At 43.7% G+C, this 26,893-nt stretch overlaps 1 protein-coding gene and 2 pseudogenes across 8 annotated transcripts in view; 1 reads left to right on the forward strand and 2 right to left on the reverse strand.

Moving 5' to 3' along the window:
• Nucleotides 1-26,893, forward strand: part of NT5C2 (5'-nucleotidase, cytosolic II) — a 146,865-nt gene that overhangs the window by 30,655 nt on the left and 89,317 nt on the right. For 4 of the 8 annotated variants that reach the window (XM_072805487.1, XM_072805493.1, XM_072805492.1 and 1 more), the window contains exon 1: nt 21,337-21,419. The exons of 1 other annotated variant lie outside the window; for it this stretch is intronic. The gene's annotated coding sequence lies outside the window, so the exon portion shown is untranslated. Of the gene's footprint in view, nt 1-21,336; nt 21,420-21,845; nt 22,244-26,893 lie in introns of those variants that run through there. 3 more of the 8 variants (XM_072805488.1, XM_072805489.1, XM_072805490.1) reach the window with 3 other exon arrangements.
• LOC140620938 (nucleoside diphosphate kinase, mitochondrial pseudogene) lies at nt 8,811-10,102 on the reverse strand (annotated as a pseudogene).
• Nucleotides 16,891-19,878, reverse strand: LOC140620943 (large ribosomal subunit protein uL23 pseudogene; annotated as a pseudogene).

A 26,893-nucleotide genomic window follows, 5' to 3' on the forward strand; every position in this document is an offset into this window, starting at 1 on the left:
GCTTCTTGTGTTTTTTATTTTAGCCATTCTGATAGGTGTGAGGTGATATGTCATAAATTTGATTTGCATTTCCCTGATGATGAGTGATGTTGAGCATCTTTTCATGTGTCTATTGGCCATCTGTTTGTCTTTGGAGAAATGTCTGCTCATGCCTTTTCCTCATTTTTTAATTGGATTATTTGTTTTGGGGGTGTTGAGTTATATCAGTTCCTTATATTCATTTATCAGTTCTAGTAGTTTTTTGGTGGAGTTCTTCTGTTTTTTTATATAGTATCATGTCATTTGCAAATAGTGGAGATTTTATTTCTTCCTTACCAGTCTGGGTGCCTTTTGTTGTCTGACTGCAGTGGGTAAGACTTCTAGTACAATGTGTTTTTGTGTGTGTGTGTATTTAAAGGCTTTATTTATTTATTCATGAGAGACAGAGAAAAAGAGAGAGGCAGAGACACAGGCAGAGGGAGAAGCAGGCTCCATGCAAGGATCCCAATGTGGGACTTGACTCCAGGATCATGCCCTGAGCCAAAGGTGGCTCAACTGCTTCTAGTACAATGTTAAATAAAAGTGATGAGAGTGGACATCCTTGTCTTGTTCCTGACCTTAGGGTGAAAGCTTTCAGTTCTTTCCCACTCAGGATGATGTTTACTACGGGTTTTTCATAAAAGGCCTTACTTACGTTGAGGTATGTTCCCTCTAAACCTACTTTGTTGAGGGTTTTTATCATAAATGGATGTTGTACTTTGTCAAATGCTTTTTCTGCATCTTTTGAAATGGTTTTTATCCTTTCTTTCTTTTTTTTTAATTTTTATTTATTTATTCATGTACAACACAGAGAGAGACAGAGAGGCAGAGGGAGAAGCAGGCTCCATGCAGGGAGCCTGACATGGGACTCGATCCCGGGTCTCCAGGATCATGCTCTGGGCTGCAGGCGGTGCTAAACTGCTGTGCCACCGGGGCTGCCCTATCCTTTCTCTTATTGTTGTGATGCATCATGTTGATTGATTTGTGAATATTGAACCACCCTTGCATACTGAGAATAAATCTCACTTGATCATGGTGAATGATTTTTTTTAAATGTCTTGTTGGATTTGTCTGATAGTATTTTCTTGAGGATTTTTGCATCTATGCAGATATATTAGACTCTTTGTGTCTTTATCTGGTTTTGGTATTAGAGTTATGGCCTCATAGAATGAATTTGGAAGTTTTCCTTCCTCTTCTATTTTTTGGAATAGTTTGAAAAGAATAAGTATTAACTCTTCTTCACATGTTTGGTAGAATTCACCTGTGAAGCCCACTGGTCTGGTTGGGAGCTTTTTGATTACTGATTTATTTATTTTTTATTTTTAAAAAATATTTCATTTATTTACTTGAGTGAGAGAGAGCACATGAGCAGCGGGGAGGGGTAGACGGAGCGGGAGAAGCAGACTCCCACTGAGCAGGGAGCCATATATGGGATTTGATTCCAGGGTCCTGGAATAATGACCTGAGTCAAAAGCAGACACTTAAGCAACTGAGTCACCCAGGCCCCCTTGATTACTGATTTAATTTCATTGCTGGTAATTAGTATGTTCAAATTTTCTATTTCTTCCTTCTTTGGTTTTGATAGGTTATATATTTCTAGGAATTTATCTATTTCTTCTAGGTTGTCCAATTTGCTGGCATCTAATTTTTCATAATATTCTCTTAAAATTGTTTGTATTTCTGTGATATTGGTTATTATATCTCCTCTTTCATTTGTGATTTTGGTTAAGTTCTCTCTCTCTCTTTTTCTTGATGAATCTGGCTAGAGGTTTATTTTGTTGAGATTTTCAAAGAATCAGCTCCTGGTTTCATTGATCTGTTATATATTTTTTTAGTTTCTATATCATTAATTTCTGCTCTAATCTTTTTTATTTCCTTCCTTCTCCTGGTTTGGGGTTTTCTTCTTTTTTTTCTAGCTCGTTTAGGTGTAAAGTTAGGTTGTTTATTTGAGGTTTTTCTTGCTTCTTGAGTTAGGCCTGTATTGATATAAACTTCCCTCTTAGAACTGTGTTTGCTGCACCCCAAAGGTTTTAGACCATTTCTTTGTTTGTTTCCATGCAAATTTTTTCTTTCTTTCTTTCTTTTTTTTTTAGATTTTATTTATTTATTCATGAGAGACACACAGAGAGAGAGAGGCAGAGACATAGGCAGAGAGAGAAGCAGGCTCCATGCAGGGAGCCTGATGTGGGACTCAATCCTGGGACTCCAGGATCAGATCACTCCTTGGGCTGAAGGCAGATGCTCAGCTGCTGAGCCACCCACATGCCCCGCAATTTTTGATTTCTTCTTTGATTTCTTGGTTGACCCATTGATTGTTTAGTAGCATATTATTTAACCTCCAAGTATTTGTACTCTTTCCGGATTTTTTCTTGTAGCTGATTTCTAGTTTTATGGTATATGCTATGTGGTCAGAAAAGGTATATGCTATGACTTTGATCTTTTTGAATTTGTTGAGATTTGTTTTGTGGCCTAATATGGTTCTATTCTGGAGAATATCCCATGTACACTGGAAAAGAATGTGTATTCTGCTGTTTTTGGAAGGAATGTTCTGAATATATCTGTTAAATCATTCAGGTCCAGTGTGTCATTCAAAGGCACTGTTCCCTTGTTGATTTTGTCTGGATAATCTGTCCATTGATGTAAGTGGGATATTAAAGTCCCTTACTATTGTTGTATTACTACCAATTAGTTCTTCTGTTTGTTATTAACTGTTTTATGAATTTGGGTGCTTCCATGTTGGATGCATAAGTATTTCCAATTGTTATATCTTCTTCTTAGATAGTCCCTTTATTATTACTTTTAAAATATTTTACTTATTTATTTATTTTTTTAGAGAGAGTGCTTGAGTGCTGGTAGGGGGAGGGTCAGAGGGAGAAGGAAAGAATCACAAGCATATTCCCTGCTGGACACAGAGTCCAAAGCGAGGCTCGATCTCATGACACACACACCCCCATCACAACTTGAGCCAAAATCAAAAGTCGGACATTTAATCTGCTGAGCCACCCAGGAGCCCCTGTCCCTTATTTTTTATATAGTGTCCTTTGTCTCTTGTTATAGATTTTATTTTTATTTATTTATTTATTAAAAAGGTTTTATTTATTCATTCATGAGAGACACAGAGAGAGAGAGGCAGAGACACAGGCAGAGGGAGAAGCAGGCTCCATGCAGGGAGCCCAATGTGGGACTCAATCCTGGGTCTCCAGGATCATGCCCTCAGCCGAAGGCGACGCTAAACCGCTGAGCCACCAGGGCTGCCCAGTCTTTATTTTAAAATCTCTTTTGTCTAATATAAGTATTGCTACCCTGGCTTTCTTTTGACATCTGTTTGCATGATTAATCTTTCTTCATCCCCTCACTTTGAATCTGCAGGTGTCTTTAGGTCTGAAATGAATCTCTTGTAGGCAGCATATCCTACTCTGTCACCCTGTTTTTTGACTGGAGCATTTATCCATTTACATTCAAAATGATTATTGAGAGACATATGTATTTATTGCCATTTTGTTACTTATTTGTGGTTTTTTAATAGTTTTTCTTTGATCTTTTCTTCTCTTGCTCCTTTCATGGTTTACTGGCTTTCTTTAGTGATATACTTGGATTCCTTTTTCTTTATTCTTTGCATATCTATTGCAGATCCATGGTTACCATTGGGTTTGTGCATATAGCAGTCTACATGAAGTTGATGGTCACTTAAGTTTGAACCCATTCTTTGCTCCTTCCCACATTTTAGGTATATAGTGTTAAATGTTACATTTTTTAATTTTGCGAGTCCCTTGACTGATTTTTACATATATATATGCATATAGATAGATACATACATACATACACAGATATGCTTTTGTGTTTTTACTTTGTATATGTATGTGTGTGTTTCCTGCTTTGCCCATATTTTCACTTGTGGTCTTTTTTTTCTTCTCAAAGAGCCCTTTAATATGTCATCCAGGGCTGGTTCAGTGGTCATGAACTCTTTTAGTTGTTGTTTGTCTGAGAAACTTTTTATTTTTCCTTCTATTCGAAATGACAGCTTTGCTGGGTAGAGTATTCTTGGTTGCAGAATTTTCCCTCTCAACAGTTTGAATATATCATGCCACTCTCTTCTGGACTGCATAGTTTCTGCAGAAAAATCTGCTGATGGCCTAATGGGGTTTCCTGTTGTATATAACTGTCTTATTTTCTCTTGCTGCTTTTAAACTCTTTTCAAAAAGTAGTATCTACACCTGGGGCACCTGGATGGCTCAGTCAGTTGAGTGTCTGACTCTTGATTTTGGCTCAGGCCATGATCTCAAGGTCCTGCGATTGAGCCCTGCATCAGGGTCTATGCTCAGCAGGGATTCTCTCTCTCTCTCTCTCTCCTTCCTTTTGCTCCTCCCCTGCTCACTTTCTCTTTCTCTAAAATAAGTAAATTAAAAAAAAATAATCTTTATACCCAACAGGGAGCTCAAACTCATGACCCTGAGATCAAGAGTCTCATGTTCCACTCAATTAAGCCAGCCAGGAACCCCTCTATTTTTTTTTTTTTTTAAGTAATCTCTATACCTATCATGGGGCTGGAACTCATGACCCTGAGATCAAGAGTCACATGCAACACCAACTGAGCCAGTTAGGTGCCCCTCTCTTGCTTTTTTAAAAATTTTTTCTTTATGACTACTTTTTGCCATTTTAATTACATTGTGTCTTGGTGTGGACCTCCTTGGGTTGATTTTGTTGGGGGATCTTTGTGCTTCCTAGATTTGGATATCTGTTGCCTTACCCAGATTAAGGAAGTTTTCAGCTATTATTTTTTTTAAAGATTTTATTTATTTATTCATAGAGATGCAGAGAGAGAGAGAGAGAGAGGCAGAGACACAGGCAGAGGGAGAAGCAGGCTCCATGCAGAGAGCCCGACGCGGGACTCGATCCAGGGTCTCCAGATCACGCCCTGGGCTGCAGGCGGCGCTAAACCGCTGCACCACTGGGGCTGCCCCTCAGCTATTATTTCTTCGAATAAATTATCTGTTCCCTTTTGTCTCTTCTTCTTCTGGGATCTCTACATTATTACATTTGATGAAGTCACTGAGTTCTCTAAGTCTATTTTCATTTTGCATAATTTTTCTCTCTCTTTTGTTCAGCTTGATTACTTTCCATAACTGTGTCTTCCAGGTCATTAATTCATCTCATTGCTTTCTCTAGCTTACTATTTATTTCATCAAGTGTATTTTTAATTTCAATTATTGTGTTCTTCATCTCTGATTAGTCTTTTTATCTCTGTGTTAAGGATCTCACTGATGTCTTCCTCTCTTTTCTCAAGTCCAATGGATATATTTATCATCATTACTTTAAATTTTCTATCAGGCATATTACTTATCCCTGTTTTGCTTAGGTATCTTGCTGTAATTTTGTTCTGTGCTTTCATTTGGGACATATTTCTTTGTCTCCTTATTTTGCCTAACTCTGTGTTTGTTTCTGTATTAGGAAAGTCAGCTATTCTCTTCCTCTTCAAAGTATTGGGTGGGGTGCACACTTTTAACAGGGTTTTCTCCCACAGAGGAAATTTAGTAGCTGCTGTGGAGACCAGGCCGCCTGGGGCTGCTCTGCAAAGCACACACCAGGAGGGTGTGCAGTTTTGACAAGGTGTATGTCTCCTCCACAGGAGGTTGGGAGGTGCAGTGTTGGCAATGTTTGCATCATTCTTCTGGGAAGGCAACCACAGTACCAGGACTGAGGTAGGCCCAGCTGGAGGGGGCAGGGTACGATGTAAGCAAGTTAGGAAGTCAGTGCCACCTGCTGCACTGGTTCTGGTAGGTGGCTTTGTGATTATGCTGAAGACAGGGAGAGGGAAGGGAAGGGAAATGGCACCTGCTAGCTCCTCTGTTTCTGGAGAAGTCCCTGGGGGAACTCTGAGATGAGTAACTAACTCTCCCTCCCATATGCCCCAGGCACTTTTCAAACTTGTTTCTAAACTTTATCTCCATAGACTATTGTGCTATCTTTTTAAGGATGGGTTCAGCTCCTAAAGTTCCAGGCTTGAACATCTCCAGTCCTAAGGTTGTGGGCTCCAGAAGATATGTTTTTGCACATAAAAACCTATGTAGTGCAGCCCTGGAGCATGGGATCTGGAGCTCAGACACTGAGGCTGCCTGCACTTGCTCTTCAATCTATGCCAAGATTCCCCACTTTGTACAGTAGTGGGGAAGATGATATCTCCCTTCACAGAGGATAAGGAGATGTAAATCTATTTCAGGAAGTGATTTCTTAAAAATATTTAATTAATTAATTAATTTATTTATTTGAGAGAGAGAAGGCAAGCTTGAGCTGGGGTAGCATGGGAGGGGGCAAAGAGTGAAAGTTTTTTAAAAAATATTTTATTTATTTGAGAGAGAGAAGGAGCACGCACAGGGGATAACAGCAGAGGGAGAGGGAGAAGCAGGCTCCCTGCTAAGGAGGACCCTGGGACCATGCATGACCCAAGCTGAAGGCAGATACTTAACCGAGTGAGCCACCCAAGTACCTCTCAAGAACTGATTTTTATTTTTATTTTTATTTTTTTTTATTTTTATTTTTTTTAAATTTTATTTATTTATGATAGTCACATAGAGAGAGAGAGAGAGAGAGAGGCAGAGACACAGGCAGAGGGAGAAGCAGGCTCCATGCACTGGGAGCCCGATGTGGGATTCGATCCCGGGTCTCCAGGATCGCGCCCTGGGCCAAAGGCAGGCGCCAAACCGCTGCGCCACCCAGGGATCCCAAGAACTGATTTTTAAAAATCACATTCACTTTTTTTTCCCTAGAACTTCCTTTTATATAATTATAATTTTTTAAATTTTATTTTATTTTTCCCTAAAACTTTGAATGTTAAAAATGAGACATATTCATTATAGAAAGTTTGTAAAATATAGAAGTGTGTAATAAGGAAAATAAAAGTTACCTGTAATGTTGCAAAGTGTTAACTTTTTGTATGGCAAAAAATCAAACTATATTGCTTCTTGAGAGATCAAGTATCCTTTTATTCCTCCTCCATTTTCATGTTTCTGACTGAATACAATAGGGTGTTATTGAATGACTATAAAAAATAGTAATAATTTTACTTTTTTTTTTTTTTTTTTTAAGTAGGCTCCATGCCCAGCATGGAGCCCAACACAAGGCTTAAACTCAAGACTGAATTGAGATCAAGACTTGAGCTGAGGGCAGCCAGGGTGGCTCAAGCGGTTTAGTGCCACCTTCAGCCCAGGGCCTGATCCTGGAGACCCGGGATTGAGTCCCACGTCAGGCTCCTTGCATGGCGCCTGCTTCTCCCTCTGCCTGTGTCTCTGCTTCTCTCTCTACTCTCTGTGTATTCTCAGAAATAAATAAATAAAATCTTTAAAAAATATATTTAAAAAAAAAAGACTTAAGCTGAGATCAAGAGTTGAACACTTAAAACTAACTAAGCCACCCAGGCACTCCCAAAATAATAATAATAATAATAATAATAATAGTAATAGTAATAATGTTCTAAGCTTTAAGTCCTACTGGTTGTGAGAACACACAAAATACAGCCCCTCTGATTCTCAAAGCCAAATGCTAGAGGGATGCATCTTCCCCATGCAGGCTTCTGAGTGCTGTAATCTGTTTCTTGATGTTCTCAGTGCCCAGTGGCTCCCTCCCCCTGGTGGTCAGACCTGCTAGGTTTAGCTCCCCACTGTGTCTCTGCCCTTCCTAACATCTTCAGTGTGGCCTTGTCTCTATACTTTTTTTTTTAGTTTATTTATTTATTTTAATCTCTACACTCAATGTGAGGCTCAAATTCACAACCCCAAGATCAAGAGTCCCATGCTCTACTGACTAAGCCAGCTTCCCACCCCTTGTCTCTACATTAGTTGTGGAGTTTGTTCTACCAGTCTTTGAGTAGTTTTCTGATTATTTGCCCTTTTGTGAGTTTTATCTAGTTGTATCCATGGGATGAGGTGAATTATTGACATCCTACTTGCCATCTTCCCACAAAAATTTTTAGTTTTAATATAGGCTGCTTTTTTTTTTTCTTGCGTAGGCTTTTGATGTCTTATCCTCCAGTAATCTTTTAAACAAATTTATATCCTTTCATTGTCTGGTTTATGATCATTTGATGGTTCCCTTTTTCAGACTTCTTAATGATCTGGTCTCTGCATTCTTTTATCTTTCCACTTACCAATATCGCTACCCAAATGTACTTATCAAGTCGTTCTGAATTACTACAGAGCTCTGAGCATTCTCTGAGCACCATGCTCTCTAACGTGTCATGTCTTTACACTTGGCTAGTTCCAGTTCTTTCTTTCTTTTCATTAAACTCCTTTTCATTCACCTTTTAGGACTTCTCTAGGTAACTTCTTGTAGAAGACTTCTTTGACTTTTCCCAGTTAGGTGACTTCCTTGGCCTTCCATTGTTTACTTCTACTGTAATGTTTATCAAACTGTTTCGATTGTTGGCTCACCTGTTAACTAGCCCTCCAGATAGACTATACATTCCTTAAAGGGAGGGGCCCTACCCCTGTCTTGTCATCTGCTGCTCAAATTTGGTTGAACAGCTGAACAGGGATCTCTGCCACTTTAGCTGCTTTGACCTGGAGCAAACTAAACCCTTTGGGCCTTGGTTTTCTCATAAGATTATTGTGATGATAAACTAAGATTATGTTTGTAAAGCAGAGGTTGCTTGCCAGTAAATGTTCAACAAAAATTAGCTGTTATTATCATCAACACATTGAATGGATATTTCAAACACTAATCTGTTGTATGACTTTGGACAAAATTCTTAAACTCCCAGGGCCTATTTTTCTTTTTTTTTTTTTTTTCTCTTCCTTCCTTTCTTTTTTTTTTTTTTTTTTTTTTTTTGCGTGAGCAGGTAAGCTTTATTTCTACTCTCAAACTCTTACGACTTTGCATGAAGTTCTCATCCCTAATCTGAGAGATGGCAGGAACTATACCAAAGGACCCGCCACAACACAGTGATGTCCCACCCCCCTTGGGGGAAGGGCGCTTACACTACGTACTTTTGGAGATACCCCAAAGGTTGTCTGGCACTTTGGTATAGAAAGGATTTGGTCCAATTTCTTATTGGCTCAGGATAGTAAAAGGCACATAGAGTTGGTTGCTCAGCTCCTTGGGGTAGCGTGGAGCAGAAGGTAGACGGGGTCTGGGACAGAAGGGCAGACCGCTGGGGTGGGCTCGGGGTCTGGACGACATAGGTAGTTGATCCTGGGCGGCCACAGGGTGGCTGAGGGCAGCCTGAGTGCTCAGGCTGCGTAGATGCTGCTCTCGTGGTTTTCGTCCACCAGCTCAGTCCACCAGCTCACTGCTCTGAAACCATAGCTGGATCTCCCTCTGGGCCTCCTCCATGGAGTCATTGGCATGAATGATGTTCCTGCTGATGTGGACGCTGAAGTCCCCCCTGATGGTGCCGGGGGCGGCCTCAGCTGAGTGGGTGTGACCATGGTCCTTGAGGAGCAGACCACATTGGGGCCTTCCCAGACCATGGCCACCACGGGGCCGGAGGTCCTGTAGCTGATGAGCGCTGGGTAGAAGGGCTTCCTCCGCAGGTCATGGTAGTGCTCAACAAGGACTCTCTCTGGCGCCTGCAGCATCTTCATCCCCACCAGCTTGAAGACGCTCCTCTCAAAGCGCTGGATCGCATTCCCCACAAGCCGCCGCTGCACCCCATCCGGCTTCACTGCAACCAGGGTCCGCTCTCGAGTCCAGGAGGACCCTCCCGAGTTGGGGCGCGCGAGTAGCCTCGGCCCGGGGGCCCGCGGGCCACTCAGCAGCCCCGGCAGCGCGACGCGCCCCAAGACGCCGCCCATGACCCCGGCCCGCGGGCCGCTGGCCCCTATTTTTCTGTCAAATGAACTGTTTGACCTGGATTATCTACCACAGTGGTTCTCAAACTAGGCTGCACATTTCAGTCATCTGGGGAGTTTTAAAAATACTGATGTCTAGGTCCCTCTCCAAAAGATTCTGATTTAATTGGTGTGAGGTACCGCCTGGCATGGGTATTTTTTAAAAGCTCCCCTGGTGATTCTAAAGTTCAGCCAGAATAGAGAACCACTGATCTAAAGTTTCTTCCAGATATAACACACTAGAAAGTTGAGCTGCCAGGATTCCTTAGAGGCAGGGGAATGGAATGTCTCCCAGCATTCTCTTGCTATCACCCTTTGTTAGTTTAGCAGGAAGCATTCTTGGGCAGACTTACTAAGCTGGAACTCCAAGAGTATTTGTGGACTCCTGTATGTTTAATTCTTAGGAGCTCACTCCCATCTGGAGAGACCTGGGAGACCAGGGCTCTGAGAGAGAACAAATCATCTCTTCCCTATCACACTGCTCTAACCCAAGGCCTAGCAGTCTACACTGGAGTGTTGTGCTATGGAGTCCTAGTCAGGCCAAAGGAAAGGGTGGAGGGAAGTATCCTTGGTATAAACTTAGGAGGGGATCTTGGGGCCCTGACCAGAAGGGAGTGAGGTCTCAGAGTTAACAAATACCTACTCCTTTGCAGTGCTTCAATACCATATTCATAACCATTATTTATTTGATTTCCAAAACAACCTGGAGGAATGCAGAGCAGGTATTGCTGCCTCCATTTTGTAAAAGAGTAAAGTATGTCTCTGAATGGTTGAGGGCCTGACCAAAATTACACAGTAGATTAGCAACAGTCAGCTTGACAGTCCCTGTCCCCTGACTCTTCTTCCTGGACGCTCTCATTATGTTTGGGAGGAAATACTGCACACTCAGTGTGAGGTAATAGAAAACAGACGTTGTTCTCTTTACCTGGTTCCTGGAACAGAGCTCTTGAAACCCTTGTAACTCCCTGGATGAGGGCTGGTTGCTGGAAAGAGTAAGCCATGATTAGAAGCTGGGAATTTTCAGCCCCTTTCTTCATTCTTTTAAGAAGGGCAAGGGACTGAAAATGGAGTTAATGATCAATCATGCCTGTGTGATGAAGCCTCCAGAAAAATGTGGGGTTCAGAGAGCTTCCAGCTTGGTGAACACATCCACGTACTGGGAGCATGGCACTCTGACTCCACGGGGATAAAAGCTCTTGTACTTAGGACCCTCCCAGACCTCACCCTATGTATGTCTTCCTCGGGCTCTTCACTTTTATCATATCTTTTAATAAACTGGTAAATGCAAGTAGGTGTTTCTCTGAGTTCTGTGAGTGGCTGAAGCAAATAATCAAATCCAAGCGAGGAGGAGGTCATGGGAATCCCTGATTTGTAGCCAAGTCAGACAGAAGTTGTGGGTAACCTGGGGACCTGTTACTGGTGGCAGTCCATGGGACTGAGCCCTTACCCTGTGGGATCTGGCACTATCTCTAGACAGACAGTTTCAGAATTCAGTTAAATTACTGATACTCTGTTGTCACAGAGAATTGTTTGATGTGGGAAAACCCTCACACATCTGGTTTCAGAAGTGTTTGTATGATAGTGGTATGAGAGTCAAGAGGACTGGGAGGTTTCTTCCTAAAACACCCAGGTAGCTCAGAGTCCTTGACTCCTTGGAATTAGAGCCAAGGTTCTTAGTGGCCCCATTAAATGCCACAGGGAACAACTAAAATAATTCCTCCAAATTGTGGGTTGTCTACTTCTGAGCATAGCAGTGCTCTCTGGGATTATTAGCAATGCCTTCAGTTTTGTAAAGTTTGGGATGTTCAAGACTAGCTTTGAGGAGTGGACATTCGGAGAGGTGGAGAGGTATTTAGTTTCTATGTCCAGTGTGTCCAGGAACACTCAGAAGGGCCTTGTAGAGCAGTGTTAGCCAAATGCTGGATCTTAGGCAGAACTCCATTCTTGGCTGCTAGCTCAAGAAGAAATGGGAAAAAAAAAACAGAAAAGGGTATCAATTTTTTACTAAGCTCAATTTAAGGCTCTGCCTTTTATTCTGGGATTATGTTTTTCCTACTTTTTTGGTGTTAAAATTGCCTTTCACAAAATAATAATGATAGTAGATGGCAGTTTATTCTATTTATTTATTTTTATTTTTTAAATTTTGTTTTATTTTATTTCTGTCGGCCTCCATGCAGGAAGCCCGACATGGGACTCCATCCCGGGTCTCTAGGATCATGCCCTAGGCTGAAGGCGTGCTAAACCACTGAGTCACCCGGGCTGCCCTATTTTTTTTTTTTTTTTAAGATTGATTGATTGATTGATGGATGACAGACAGAGAGAGAGAGAGAGAGAGAGAGAGGCAGAGACATAGGAGGAGGGAGAAGCAGGCTCCACACCGGGAGCCTGACGCGGGAGCCCGACGCGGGACTTGATCCTGGGACTCCAGGACCGCGCCCTGGGCCAAAGGCAGGCACTAAACCGCTGAGCCACCCAAGGATCCCCGGCTGCCCTATTTTTATTTTTTATTTTTATTTTTTAAAGATTTTATTTATTTGAGAGAGAGAGAGAGGGAGTGAATGCACAAGTTGGGGGAGGGGCAGAGAGAGAGAGAGAAGCAGACTCCCCATTGAGCATGGAGCCCAACATAGGCCTGATCCCAGGACCCCAGGATCATGATCTAAGCCAAAGGCAGACATCCAACTGACTGAGCCACCTAGGTGCCCTGATTGCAGTTTATCTTAATGTCCTGGATGGCATAGTCCAAAGATGGCCATCTCATGTGAATCCCCAGAAATGGATTACTGAATGAAGGAATCCTGAATCTGGTAATTACTGTTTCAGAGGGCTACATGATCCCAATTCCTCGGAGTTGTAGGAGGCTACTTTGACTGTCAAAGCCTTCACTTTGACAGCAATGGTAAAACATCAAACAGAAGAAGACTTGAAGTGTCTGGTTTTGGGCTTTGCCACCCATAAATTCATACAGAAAGAAACATACCATTGCCACTTTGGTTTTATTTAACAAATTTATTTATATAGTGGTTATTGGATGCCCAGCCCTGTCTCAAATGCTGTACAAATGTGATCTCATTTAATCCTCAACAAGTCTATGAGGTAGACACTATTATTATCCTCACCTCCATTTTAAAGATGATGAAACTAAGACATGAGGGCATTGAGAAACCTGTCCAGGGTCATAACTAGTTAGCTATAGAGCCAGAAGTTGAAGCCAGAGAGTCTGGCTCTGGAATCCACTTTCTTAATCCCTACATCATGCTGCCTGGTTAGAAGCAATTTAAGACTTTTGTGGCATGTAATGATCTATTTTCAGCCTCTGATTTCATAGACAGAAACTGCCTGTGGACTAAGCTGCCGATCTGTACTGAGCTGCTGTGAATGATCTCTTTTGAGGTCTTTCCACAACACCACTGGGAGAATCAGAGTGGGCAGATGGCCCTTTGACAGAGCCTGGCAAGACAACAGTAGCAAAATGATGAACTTTGGGTAAGATCAGCAAGCCCTTGTAGCTTGGAACTTGAGTCCATGCAAAGGCTGTCTCCGAGGTCTTCCAGAGCCTAGACTGGTAGTTTTCAAACACATTTTTGAAAAATATTTATTTATTTATTTGAGAGAGAGAAAGAGAGCATGCGCAAGCAAGTGCGTACACACCAGCTTGGGGAGGGGCAGAGGGAGAGAGAGAGAGAGAGGCAGACTAAAATAATTGCTGAGCTGATGAAGGGCTAATGGCAAGATGCCAAGACCATGACCTGAGCCAAAATGAAGAGTCAGCCACTTAACCAATCGAACCACCCAGGTACCACTCAAATACATTTTTTAAAAACAACCAAACCCTTTTTTTCAAACATAAACATATGGGCAGTTAGTTACCACACACACACACACACACACACACACACACACACCTTATAAGGAATCCCTTTTTATTTTATTTTTTATTTTTGTTAATTTTTATTTTTTTGGAATTGCTTTTAAAACATAAAAGTGAAGGTGTGCTGAGGCAGAAGTGGTGATTCAGTTTACTTTATTCCCATTCTCTATGCAATATTGAGACTCTGTAATAGTGACTTGTTTCAGGCCTTTGTACCTTCTGGAGCCTCTTTCGGGAATCCTGCATCCCTCCAGGCAAGTCCCACTCTCTTTTTAGCTGAAGTCCTACCCTTCCTTCAGGGCTCTGCTGAGATGTTATTTCTTTAGGGACATGTTCCTTGAGCCTCTCTCTACTTCAAAACCTAGCCCTTATTTTGTTTTCCTCTCATAGCATCTTTTGCTTTTCCTGTATTTGACTTCCCTAAAATTGTAGTAAAATAATTGTTTTTTTAATTTTTATTATTTATTTTTATTATTTATTATTTTTTAAAGATTTTATTTATTTATTCATTAGAGACACACACACAGAGGCAGAGACACAGGCAGAGGGAGAACAGGCTCCAGGCAGGGAGCCCGACGTGGGACTTAATCCCGGGTCTCCAGAATCAGGCCCTGGATTGAAGGCGGCACTAAACCACTGAGCCACCTGGGCTGCCCCTGTTTGTTTTTTTAAAGCTCATCTTCCCCAAGCATTCAGAAAGGTCCAAGAGGGCCAAGACCCATGTCTCTATTGAGGAGGGTCAGGCACAAGGTCAGAGCTCACCTAGTATTTCTGAAGAAATGTCGATGCTCCTTAGTCTTACATGGATGTCCTGTCTCTCAGGTTGAACTAGACATTTCTAGTTAGACTAAACACTTTCTGATTGTCTCCTTGCTTACTGCCTGTGCTGGCACGAATCACGGTAAGTGCTGACCTGATGCTATTAGAAAAAGAAGGATGAAAAACAGAGACATCTGAGATAGCTGATTGGATCTAAAGCTGAACACTTCCTGGGAGGAAGATTTTTGGGCAGCAGGAAGCTGAGTCTAGGCCCCAGGCCAGGGTGTTGAGCAATGTTTGCATTGCTCTGAAAGCTGCTGCCAAGGAGCAAAAAACTGATGAGTGTGACCTGTGCATGCTGCTTACATTCTGGGTGACTCAAGGTTTACTGTATTCTGGGGGAAAATCATGTAAATCAGAGGGGTAGGACAGCCATGTGGGTACTGGGCAGGCAGTTTGGTGAAAGGACATCTAGTGCCACAGTAGGACAGCCTCTCTTGCGAAGCACTCACTGCCCAGGCCTTTCAGCTAATGCCAAGTTAGAGACCCCAAGCAAGCCACTTAAGGCTCCTCATTGCTTCCTCAGGCTCCCCAGTCTTCTGTTAGAAGGTTCTTTCATAGTTGGTATGGTTTGTCTTTCTCCAGAAAGTCATTAAGCCAAATGTCCTGCCCTTTACCTTTCTTTTGCAATTAAAAAAATTAATTTCTAGTTATAAAAACACTACATGAATACATTTATCTTCAGAAACAGTAAAACTAGGAGTGTCTAGGTGGCTCAGTTGGTTAAGCGTCTGACTTGATTTCAGCTCAGGTCATGATCTTAGTTAGGAGGGTCATGAGATCGAGTCCCACCCTGGGCTGGGTACTGGGCATGGAGCCCGCTTAAAATTCTCTCCCTCTTCCTCTGCCTCTCAACATGTGTGCTCTCTTTCTCAAACAAAAAACAAAACAAAACAAAAAAACCAAAAAAACAAAAACAAAAAGCAGTAAAACTAAGCTAAACTCCCTTTATCCTCAGTCTTGACCCTTTATCCCATCTTCAGAGATAGCTTTTGGGGGAGGGGTATAACTTCTGATTAGAGTTTGGCATGTTGCCTTATAGTCTTTTAAATCTTTTAAAAATCTTTTACAAATATAATATGTGATTATCTTAGTTTGGGCTGCTATAACAGTATACCAGAGACTTGGTAGCCTATAAACAGTAGAAATTTCTTCCAGTTCTAGAGGCTGGGAAGTCCAAGAGCAAGGAACCAGTAGATTTGGTGAAGGCCTGTTTCCTGATTCAGAGACAGTTGTCTTCTTGCTGTCTGTAAGGACAGAGTGGAATGGGTAAGAAGGCTTCTGGGATCTCTTTTATAAAGGCACTCCTTACATTTATCAGGGCCCTGCCCTCATGACCTAATTACCTTTCAAAGGCCACACCTCAATATACCATCACATTGGGCATTAGGTTTCACATATGAATTTAGAATTTGTCTATAGCAGCGTTAATAAGAAATAATGATATTTAGGTCTGTATTTTAACATTTTATTTTGAAAATAATTTTAGATTTACAGAAGAGTTGCAAAGTGTTTTAACATTTTATTTTGAAGTAATTTTAGTTTTTTAAAAAAGATTTTATTTATTTCTTCATGAGAGAAACAGAGAAAGAGAGAGAGGCAGAGACACAGGCAGAGGGAGAAGCAGGCTCCATGCAGGGAGCCCGATGTGGGACTCAGTTCCGGGTCTCCAGGTTATGCCCTGGACTGAAGGCGGCGCTAAACCGCAGAGCCACCCAGGGTGCCCCAGGTCCAGTATTTTGTAGAATACTCCTTAATTTGGGTTTGTCTGATGATTTTTTTTTTTTAAGATTTTATCTATTTATTCATAGACACACACAGAGAGAGAGAGAGAGAGAGAGAGGCAGAGACACAGGGAGAGGGAGAAGCAGGCTCCATGCAGGGAGCCCGACGTGGGACCCCATCCTGGGTCTCCAGGATCACACCCCAGGCTGCAGGCGGCGCCAAACCGCTGCACCACCAGGGCTGCCCTGTCTGATGATTTTTTTTTTCTTTTTGTCTGATGATTTTTCAGGGTTAGACTTAACCCTTTTTCAGGGTTAAGCATTTTGAGAAAGATTTTTTTTTTTTTTTTTTTTTTTTTTTTATGATAGTCACAGAGAGAGAGAGAGGCAGAGACACAGGCAGAGGGAGAAGCAGGCTCCATGCACCGGGAGCCCGATGTGGGATTCGATCCCGGGTCTCCAGGATCGGGCCCTGGGCCAAAGGCAGGCGCCAAACCGCTGCGCCACCCAGGGATCCCTTGAGAAAGATTTTTAAAAAATATATCAATTATATATAATTTACATATTATATTTATACTACAACTTTTTACATTCAACTATATGATTTTTTTTTAAAGAGGGAGCAAGTAGGGGGAGAGGCAGAGGAAGAAGAGAGAATCTTTTAAAAATGTTTTTATTTAAATTCAATTAATTAATAAATAGTATATTATTGGTTTCAAAGGTAGAGATCAGTGACTCATCAGTCTTATATAACATTCAATGTTCATTACATCATGTGCTCTTGTTAATGAGAGAATCTTAAGCAGGCTTCACATCCAGCACCAAGGCTAAGGTAGGACTCAATCTTAGGACCCTATAATCATGACCTGAGCCTAAATCAAGAGTTAGATGCCTAATGGACTGAACCACCTAGGCACCCCTCAACTATATGATTTTGAGATAGATCTATATTAATGTATAGATTAAAGTCACTTCTTTTAAATTCTCTACAGAATTGCATTATGAGTATTGTGCATTTTATATAGCCATTCCCCTCTTGGTGGGCACTGACTCTAAAGTTTCTTTATTATCAATATCATAGTAATTATCATGTATACACTTCCATATGTACATGGAATTATGGTATATAACTAGAAGTGACATGCTAAGACATGGATTTTTTTTTAAGATTTATTTTATTATTTATTTATTTATTTATTCATGAGAGACAGAGAGAGAGAGAGAGAGGCAGAGACACAGGCAGAGGGGAGAAGCAGGCTCCATGCAGGGAGCCCAATGTGGGACTCGATCCTGGCACTCCAGGATCATGCTCTGAGCCCAAGGCAGACTCTTAACCGCTGAGCCACCCAGGCATCCCAAAACATGAATTTAATAGATGTCCTATTGCTCTCTAAAGTGGCTGTGCCAATTTATATTCTTTTGATATTATGAAGATTGAAAATTATTGTCAATCTCAGTTATATTTTTTTTAAATTTTTATTTATTTATGATAGTCACACAGAGAGAAAGAGAGAGAGGCAGAGACATAGGCAGAGGGAGAAGCAGGCTCCATGCACCAGGAACCCGATGTGGGATTTGATCCCGAGTCTCCAGGATCACACCCTGGGCCAAAGGCAGGTGCTAAACCACTGCGCTACCCAGGGATCCCTCAATCTCAGTTTTAATTTCTATTTCCCTGGTTACTACTGAGATTGCATTTTTTGTGTGCTTATTAGCAATTTTTATTTCCTTTTCTGTGAACTGCCAATTTATATTATTTGCCCATTTTTCTAGTAGATTTTGTTCTTATTTGTTAAGAGTCCTTTGTATGTTCCAGATACAAATCTTTGTTTTATATATTATAAATGTCTTCTTTGTCTGTTATTTCTTGTTTATTTCCCAGTTTTTATTTAATTTTAATTTTTAAAAATATTTTATTTATTTATTCATGAGAGACACACAGAGAGGCAGAGACATAGGCAGAGGGAGAAGCAGGCTCCCTGGACGGAGCCTGATGTAGAACTCGATTTCAGGACCCTAGGATCATGACCTGAGCCAAAGGCAGACACTCAACCACAAGCCACCCAGGTGCCCGCATTTCCCAATTTTTTAAAAAAGATTTATTTATTTATTTTTATTTATGATAGACACAGAGAGAAAGAGGCAGAGACACAGGAGGAGGGAGAAGCAGGCTCCACCCCGGCAGCCCAACGTGGGACTCGATCCCGGGACCCCAGGATCGCGCCCTGGGCCAAAGGCAGGCGCCAAACCGCCGAGCCACCCAGGGATCCCCCATTTCCCAATTTTTAATGTTATTACATGTCTCTGATTTTTTTTTTAAAGATTTATTCATGAGAGACACAGGGAGGGGGGTGCGAGCAGAGACACAGGCAGAGGGAGAAGCAGGCTCCATGCAGGGAGCCCAATGTGGGACTCGATTCTGGGTCTCCAGGATCAGGTCCTGGGATGAAGGTGGTGCTAAACCGCTGAGCCACCCGGGCTGCCTGATTTTTTTTTTTTAAGAGGAAAAAATTTATATTTAGATTTATAGCCGGCTGGACTCAGTTTAGATGATCCCAAATTTGTTGGCAACATCCAAAGCATCATAGGAGCCAGTCGAACATATGCTTTCTTCTCTCCATCAGGCCTGATCAAGGTGTTGATCTCGGCCACATCAATGTTATAGGGCTTCTTCACAGCCTGTTTGATCTGGTGCTTATTGGCCTTGACATCCATAATGAACACAAGCGTGTTGTTGTCTTCTGTTTTCTTCATGGCTGACTCAGTAGTCAGGGGGAACTTGATGATGGCATAGTGATCAAGCTTGTTTCTCCTGGGGGCACTCTTTCGAGGACATTTGAGCTGCCTTCAGAGAAGCGTGGTCTTGGGTCGTCGGAATGTAGGTGACTTACGGAAATTTTTTTTGTGACTTTGCACACCTTTCAGCACCTCTTTCTTACCTTTCAAAGCCTTTGCTTTGGCTTCAGCTTTGGGAAGGGCAGGGGCTTCCTTCTTCGCCTTCGGCGCCATCTTCCACATATCTCTGATTTTTGAAAAAGTTTTTCTGACTTTTTGGAAACAAAGTTCTTGATTATAAAAGTAGTATAAACAATATTGAAAATCTGGAAAATTTATAGAGAGGTATAAAGAGGGAAAGAAACCTTGAATCTTATCACTGAGAAAAAAAGCACTACTAACATATTCAATTACATATTTCCTTTTAGTCTTTTGTGTGTGTGTACGTGCATTTTTTTTGCTCATTGAGATTATACATATATAAGAAAATATATATATGCATGTTATTTGCTTAGTGGCATGGTCTTTAGACACAAACCCTAAACTTTTTCCAAAAGGACTTGGTTGAAAGGTGGCATTAGACTAACTTTAAACTCCTATTCTTTTTCCTCACATACCCTGAAAAAGCTAGTAGGTGAGAGGCCCAAGCCTGTCCTCAGCAGACCTTAAATGAAGTTGGCTCAAAAGCCACAAAAGAAAAAAAAAAAAAAAACCACAAAACACAAAAGAGATAGAAATCGCTCCAGCAGAACACTTATTTAAAAGTCTTGGAGGGGGGAATCCCAGGGTGGTGCAGCGGTTTAGCGCCTGCCTTTGGCCCAGGGCGCGATCCTGGAGACCCGGGATCGAATCCCACGTCGGGCTCCCGGTGCATGGAGCCTGCTTCTCCCTCTGCCTGTGTCTCTGCCCCCCCCCCTCTCTCTCTCTCTCTCTCTCTCTGTGTGACTATCATTAAAAAAAAAAAAAAAAAGTCTTGGAAGGGGATGCCTGGGTGGCTCAGTGGTTGAGCCATCTGCCTTTGGCTCAGGGCTTGATCCTGAGGGTCCTGGGCCTGGGATCGAGTTGTGCATCAGGCTCCTTGCAGGGGCCCTGCTTCTCCCTCTGTGTATGTCTCGGCCTCTCACTGTGCCTCTCATGAATAAATTAAATCTTAAAAAAAAAAAAAAGTCTTGGAGTTTTAGTTGAAGGCAAGTTCTATGAGTCAATAGTGTGGGTGCCATGAACTTTATTGCCTGAATGGAAGTCCTGCAAAGAGGAAGTTAGGGTACGGCTTTGCTCTTGATGGTACTACAAACATTTGGTTCTATTTTGGGTGATATACTCTAAAGGAGCCACATTCTAACCTACTAGGCACATGAAGACAATGAAGACAAAGACTTTCCCTTCTCTAGTAATGGGAGACACCGGTCTAGAATAACAGAGAACCTGGGGCAGAAATCTTCAAATATCTATAAAGTAGAAGGTCAAAGAGAAATTAGACCTGTTTGTTCTCTGAGGCTCCCAAGGGGTAGGACGTGGGCCAGAGAGTGGATGTTTCAGAAACACTTTCTAACAGGTCTAAGAGCTGCCAAAAGGGAGGAATGCCTTGCTCTGGAAATAGTGGGCTTTTGTCACTGGGGAGTCTAACGACTTGGTTATGGTAGGGGGTCGATATAACTAATATTTATGGAGTGCTGTGTGCAAGGCTGTGCCGGGGACTTTCCCTCTATTATTTCATCCTGTGACACCCTATGAGGTAGGTACTATTGTTATCTGTTCCTGTATTATGGATGAGGGAACTTGGTACAGTGAGGTCATGTAACTTGCCCAAGGTCACACAATTTTTAAGTGGTGGGCCTGGAATTCCAACCCATTCTGACGAACTCCAAAGCTGAGATTCAAGCCTGTGTTATGGGGTATGGGGGTCTGGACTAGAGGGGCTCTGGGGTCCGTTTGACTAGAAGATTCAGTGTTCGGGGGAAAAAGGGTGCCCCATCCCCCTAAGGAAAAGCAGTCAGAGTGTAGGACTGGGCAAGGTAAGGTGGTCCAGGGCCTTGCTGAGGGGCTGGGAGCAAGGCCAAGGGATGGAGACGGAAAAGACGTGTAAGGGCCGTCAGCGTGCGTTATCCCGCGGCTCGGCCACAACTCCTGTGCTGTCGTGGACCTCTCAAACCCACGCTAGGGCCTGAGGCACAAGCCCGCGTGGGGGCTCCGCTCCGGCAGCGCGGCTAGGGAGCGTCGCGGCGGCCGGGTTCTGCGGCGGAGCTGGGGAAGGAACAGCGCACCGGTCCCTGGCCGGGCGCGAGCTGGGGGCGGTGCCGGGGCGGCGGGGGCGGGGGCGGGGGCGGGGAAGGCGCGCGCCGAGGCGGCTGCGGCAGTTGCGCGCTGGGATTGCTGCCGTGCGGCGGGTCGGTGAGTGCGGCGGGACCCGCGGGAGGGCGGGAGGGAGCGGCCGAGCGAGCGAGCGCGCGACTCGGGCCGGGGGGCCGCCGCCTGCCCCGGGCCCTGCCCCGGCCCCGGCCCGCCCGGGCCGCTGCGCTCCTCGGGCCCTTCTCCATCGCGGCCTCCGCGCGGCCCCGCGCGGCCCCCCCGGCCCCCCGGCCCCCGCCTCGGAGCAGCCCGTGCCTCCGCGCCGCGGCGACGCCCCCAGCCCCACGTCACGCCCGCGCCATTGTTTCCCCGCCGCCCGCTCGCCGGGACCGCCTTCCCCGCGGAGCGCGGCCCTCCGTCGGTCTCTTTCGAGCCACGAGCGCCGTGTCCTGTTCCCTCGCTTTTCTCACGCGGGAGGCAGCCCCCTCCCCCCCGCGCCCCCGCGGGCGCTTCTTTCCCCGGTTGTGCCCAGTTTTCCCGGCCGCCGCGGGCTTCCTTCCGCCTCTCGAGGGCCCCCGCCGCCTGCGCCTTCCGGGTGCGCCTCGAGGAGCTCGCGAGCCGCGGGGCTCGGAGGCGCCGTCCCAGCCGCAGGAAACGCCAGCTTGGTACCCGCATCCAGTTCGCTCCGTTGCAGCACTTCCTGGAAAGCGCCCGTCGAGTCGCAAGCCGCCGCAGCCGGGCTCGTTATTTCCTCGCGGCTCCCGAGTCGGGCCAGCTGTCCCGGCCAGCCCGGTGCTTTCCTTCCCGGGGACCCTTGAAGCTGCGGAGCGCTGAGGGCGCGATGCAGCTCGAGGCCCGAGCCCTGACGTGCAAGCATAGCGTTGGAGGGCTTGACGCTAGTAGGCCCCAGCCTTTAAAGGCAGCAGGTAGAGCTCGCCGTCATCGGTTTTCCGGTGCTGTCCATGCTGTCCGTGGTGGGGCCGTCAGGTTTGAGGGATGCGTTGTGGAGCGCAGGGCTCCGCAGTGACTAGTCTCCTTTATAGGCTCGTGTGCGCGCGCACGCGTCTGCGTGTCCGGGTGCGGACGGCTTCTTAATTGAGCTGTACTTGTTTTGTAATGTCTGCACATTGTTAAATTTGCCTCTGAAGACAGCGGATGCAAATTATGCTAACTGTAACCTGAAAGGAAGAATGTTGAAACAGAACCGTTTACCATGGAAACTTAATGTGATTGAGGTCTTTTTTGTTTGTTTGTTTGTTTGTTTGTTTGTTTTTTATATTTACCAGGACATTTTTCCTTCTTAATTTTACCTAAGTAGGCTTCATGCCCAAGGTTGGACTCCCAGCTCACATCCCTGAGATCAAGAGGTGCATGCTCTACCACTGAGCCAGCTAGGAGCCCCTACTGGGACACTTTTCAACAATGGTTGGAATTTATCCAGATGAAGATATCCAGGCCTGTAGAAGTTCAGTTCAGTAAAACACAGCTAGTTAGTAATTAAAATCAGAACTCCACATGGTGGGCTGATGCTAGCACACACAGACTTTATTTCTGAAATACATTTCGTTTGCATCATTAGCCAATACAATTTCAGCTCTTAAAGGTTTCTGCATTTATTCTCACTAACCTAGAATTTGGATTTTAGAATTTAATAATCAGTCTGTAAAATGAGAAGGCTGAAGGAGATGTACTGCAAGATTTCTTTCAGTTCTAAGATTTGATTCTATTGCATGAAAATGTACAATTAGCCACAAGTTTCCAAAAGTTTATAATTGTAGGAAGATTTATATATAGAGATAGTTACTTAGGGTATCTGCAGGTCTTTCTGTGCATCAGAAGTATCTTCCTAAAGAAAGCCAAATTACAGTGGAATGTTAAGAGGAGGGATGTTCATTCGTCTGTCTCTAGGCTGTTTTTGCTGTTTCATGGGAGAAAGAAAGCACTTAAAACATGTTTTTTTAAAAAAATTTATTTATTCGTGAGAGACCCACAGAGAGAGAGAGAGAGAGAGGCAGAGACCAGGCAGAGGGTGAAGCAGGCTCCATGCAGGGAGCCCAACGTAGGACTCCATCCCAGGTCTCCAGGATCACACCCTAGGCTGAAGGCGGCGCTAAACCACTGAGCCACTGGGGCTGCCCTGTTTTATTTTTTTATTATTTTTAAAGATTTTTAAAATTTATTTATTCATGAGAGACACAGAGAAAGAGGCAGAGAGACAGGCAGAGGGAGAACCAGGCTCCATACAGGAAGCCCGATGTGGGACTCGATCCCAGGTCTCCAGGACCATGCCCTGGGCTGAAGATGACACTATACTGCTGAGCCACCTGGGCTGCCCTGTTTTTTTCAAATTTAATTTAATTTTATTATTTTTTAATTAAGATTTTATTTATTTATTCATGAGATACACAGAGAAAGAGGCAGAGACACAGGCAGAGGGAGAAGCAGGCTCCATGCAGGGAGCCCGACATGGGACTTGATCCCAGGTCTCCAGGATCACACCCTGGGCTGAAGGCGGCGCTAAACCACTGAGCTACCCAGGCAGCCCTGTTTTTTTGTTTTTTTGTCTTTTGTTTTTTTGTTTTTGTTTTTTTAATTTTTATTTATTTATGATAGAGAGAGAGAGGCAGAGACACAGGCAGAGGGAGAAGCAGGCTCCATGCGCCGGGAGCCCGACGTGGGATTCGATCCCTGGTCTCCAGGATCACACCCTGGGCCAAAGGCAGGCGCTAAACCGCTGCGCCACCCAGGGATCCCTTTTCTTTTTTTTTTTTTAATACAGCTTTTTATCGCTTAGTTTTTAAAACAGAGATAAATATGATAAAAGCTTACCAATGAAATAGCAAAAGAACAAAAAACAAACCCCAGCTTTATCATACTATTTATGATGATGTTCTTTTCCAATTTAAGCATAGTTTTTATGTAGCTTTAAAAAAAAAAAGATTTATTCGTGAGAGACGCGCACAGAGAGAGAGGCAAAGATACAGGCAGAAGGAGATGCAGGCTCCTCGCAGAAAGCCCAATGTGGGACTTGATCCTGGGATTCCAGGATCACACCCTGAGCTAAAGGCAGACGCTCAACCGCTGAGCCACCCAGGCATCCTTTTTTATGTAGTTTCAATTGCTATGTACATACTGGTGGGTTTTTTTTTTTTTAAGATTTGATTTATTCATTTGAGAAGAGCACACAAGCAGGGGGTTGGGGGAGAGGGAGAAGCAGACTCCCCACAGAGCAGGGAGCCTGATTTGGGGACTCCATCCCAGGACCCTGGGATCCTGACCTGAGCCGAAAGCAGATGCCCAACCGACTCAGCCACCCAGGCACCCCTGCTACATACATACTGTTTTTAATTTTCATTTACCCACATTTCTGGGATGTCCATATGTCTAAAGAATTCATCTATTTTTCATTTGTAGAGACTCTAACATGCTTTTAGACCCAGTAGTCAACAATACTTGGCATACGGGCTCTCAGTAAATTTTTGTTGAAGAAGTGTGGTATTATGAGCCACTTAGACAACATTTGTGAACACAAAACATTAAATGTCACAGGGCATATGTTAGGTGACATTTGAGCAATAAAGGCAGTCAATAAGGCATGAGATAGCATCACATTATGTTTGAGGACCTAGTTTTTGGAGTCTGGGTTTGAAACTTGTCTTACAACTTACCATCCAGGGAACCTTGGAGAACTTAGCCTCGCTTAGTTTCTCTCACTATGAAAAAGGGGAAAATAGAACAAATTTCACAGGGTTGTGTGGATTGAATAGGATAATTTCATTGAGGCAATACTGGCATACATTAAGTTCTCTATAAATATTAGCTATTACTGCTTGTTTTTTTTTTTTTTTTTTTGAAGACTTTATTCATGAGAGTTAGTTAGAGAGAGAGAGGCAGAGGCAGAGGGAGAAGCAGGCTCCATGCAGGAAGCCTGACGTGGGACTTGATCCCGGAACTCCAGGATCACACCCCAGGCTGCAGGTGGCGCTAAACCGCTGCGCCACTGGGGCTGCCAGAGAGAGAGAGAATCTTGAGTAGACTCCCTGCTGAGCATGATCCTGATGCGGGGCTTCATCTCCCCAGCCTGAGATCATTACCTGAGCTGAAACCAAGAGTCAGACGCTCAATGGACTGAGCCACTCAGGTGCCCCTAAAAGTTCTTTGCTTTAGGGAAGTTGATTGCAAATTGTTGTGGATTACTAAGCTTCTGTCATTTGACACGTAAATCTTACATGACCTTTTATTATTTGAAATTTGATTGAATTCTATGATTGGTTACCAGAGTTTGCAGTGGCAGTTCGTTTGTTATTTCTTTCTTTCTTTTTCTTTTTTTTTTTTTAAACATTTATTTATTCATGAGAGAGAGAGAGAGAGAGAGAGAGAGGCAGAGACACAGGCAGAGGGAGAAGCAAGCTTCTCGCAGGGAGCCCAATGCAGGACTCGATTCCGGAACCCGGGATCACTGTCTGAGCCAAAGGCAGATGCTCAACCACTAAGCCACCCAGGTATCCCTTGTTATTTCTTTCTTAAATGGAAAACAACTTTAGCAACAAGTTAATAAAAGGCAATAAAAATAGCAGAATTACCAGCAGAGAAGCAAAACTGACCCCTTTGAGGTGGAATACAGAATCAGAAGGATTAAATTGAATTGGAGAATGTTGAATTACTTGTTTCTACCGTGTGTGTATGCATGTGTGTGTGTTTGTGTGTGTTTTAAGTAGGCTCCAGCCTAGCTTGGAGCCCAGTGCAGGGCTTGAACTCACAACCCTGATATCAAAACCTGAGCTGAGATTAAGAGTTGGATACTTAGGGATGCCTGGGTGGCTCAGTGGTTGAGTGTCTGTCTTCAGCTCAGGATGTGATCCCAGGATCTGGGATCTAGTCCCCCTGCAGGGAGCCTGCTTCTCAACCTCTTCTACGTCTCTGCCTCTCTCTGTGTGTGTCTCATGAATAAATAAATAAAATCTTAAAAAAGAATTGGACACTTAACCGACTGAACCACCCAGGAGCCCTTCTTTTGTGTGTATCTTTATTGGGAAACATTGTCAAGAGTGTGAGATAGAAAAGCCTGCTATGTCAGGGTCTGCTTGGAAAGAGAAGACTGAAATCTGGTGCCTGAAATTTAATGGATAAAACAAAAGAATAGGGATCCCTGGGTGGCTCAGCTGTTTAGCGCCTGCCTTTGACACAGGGTGTGATCCTGGAGACCCGGGTTTGAGTTCCACATCGGGCTCCCTGCATGGAGCCTGCTTCTCCCTCTGCCTGGGTCTCTGCCTCTGTCTCTCTCTGTCTCTCTCATGAATAAATAAATAAAATCTTTAAAAAAAAAAGAATATATATGTTTTGTTGGGAATTAGTATATTTCCACTTCAGACATTCAGTAGATTATGTTTTGAAAGCTTCTTGGTTCAGTGTAATGGGGTTTCTTTAATGTTAAAATTTATTTTAAAATATGAAATATTTTTATATTTCAAATATCTTCAGGGATCCCTGGGTGGCTCAGTGGTTTAGTGCCTGCCTTTGGCCCAGGGCATGATCCTGGAGTCCTGGGATCGAGTCCCACATCGGGCTCCCTGAAT

This window comes from Canis lupus, chromosome 29 (genome assembly GCF_048164855.1).
Source record: "Canis lupus baileyi chromosome 29, mCanLup2.hap1, whole genome shotgun sequence".
Lineage (NCBI taxonomy): Eukaryota > Metazoa > Chordata > Mammalia > Carnivora > Canidae > Canis > Canis lupus.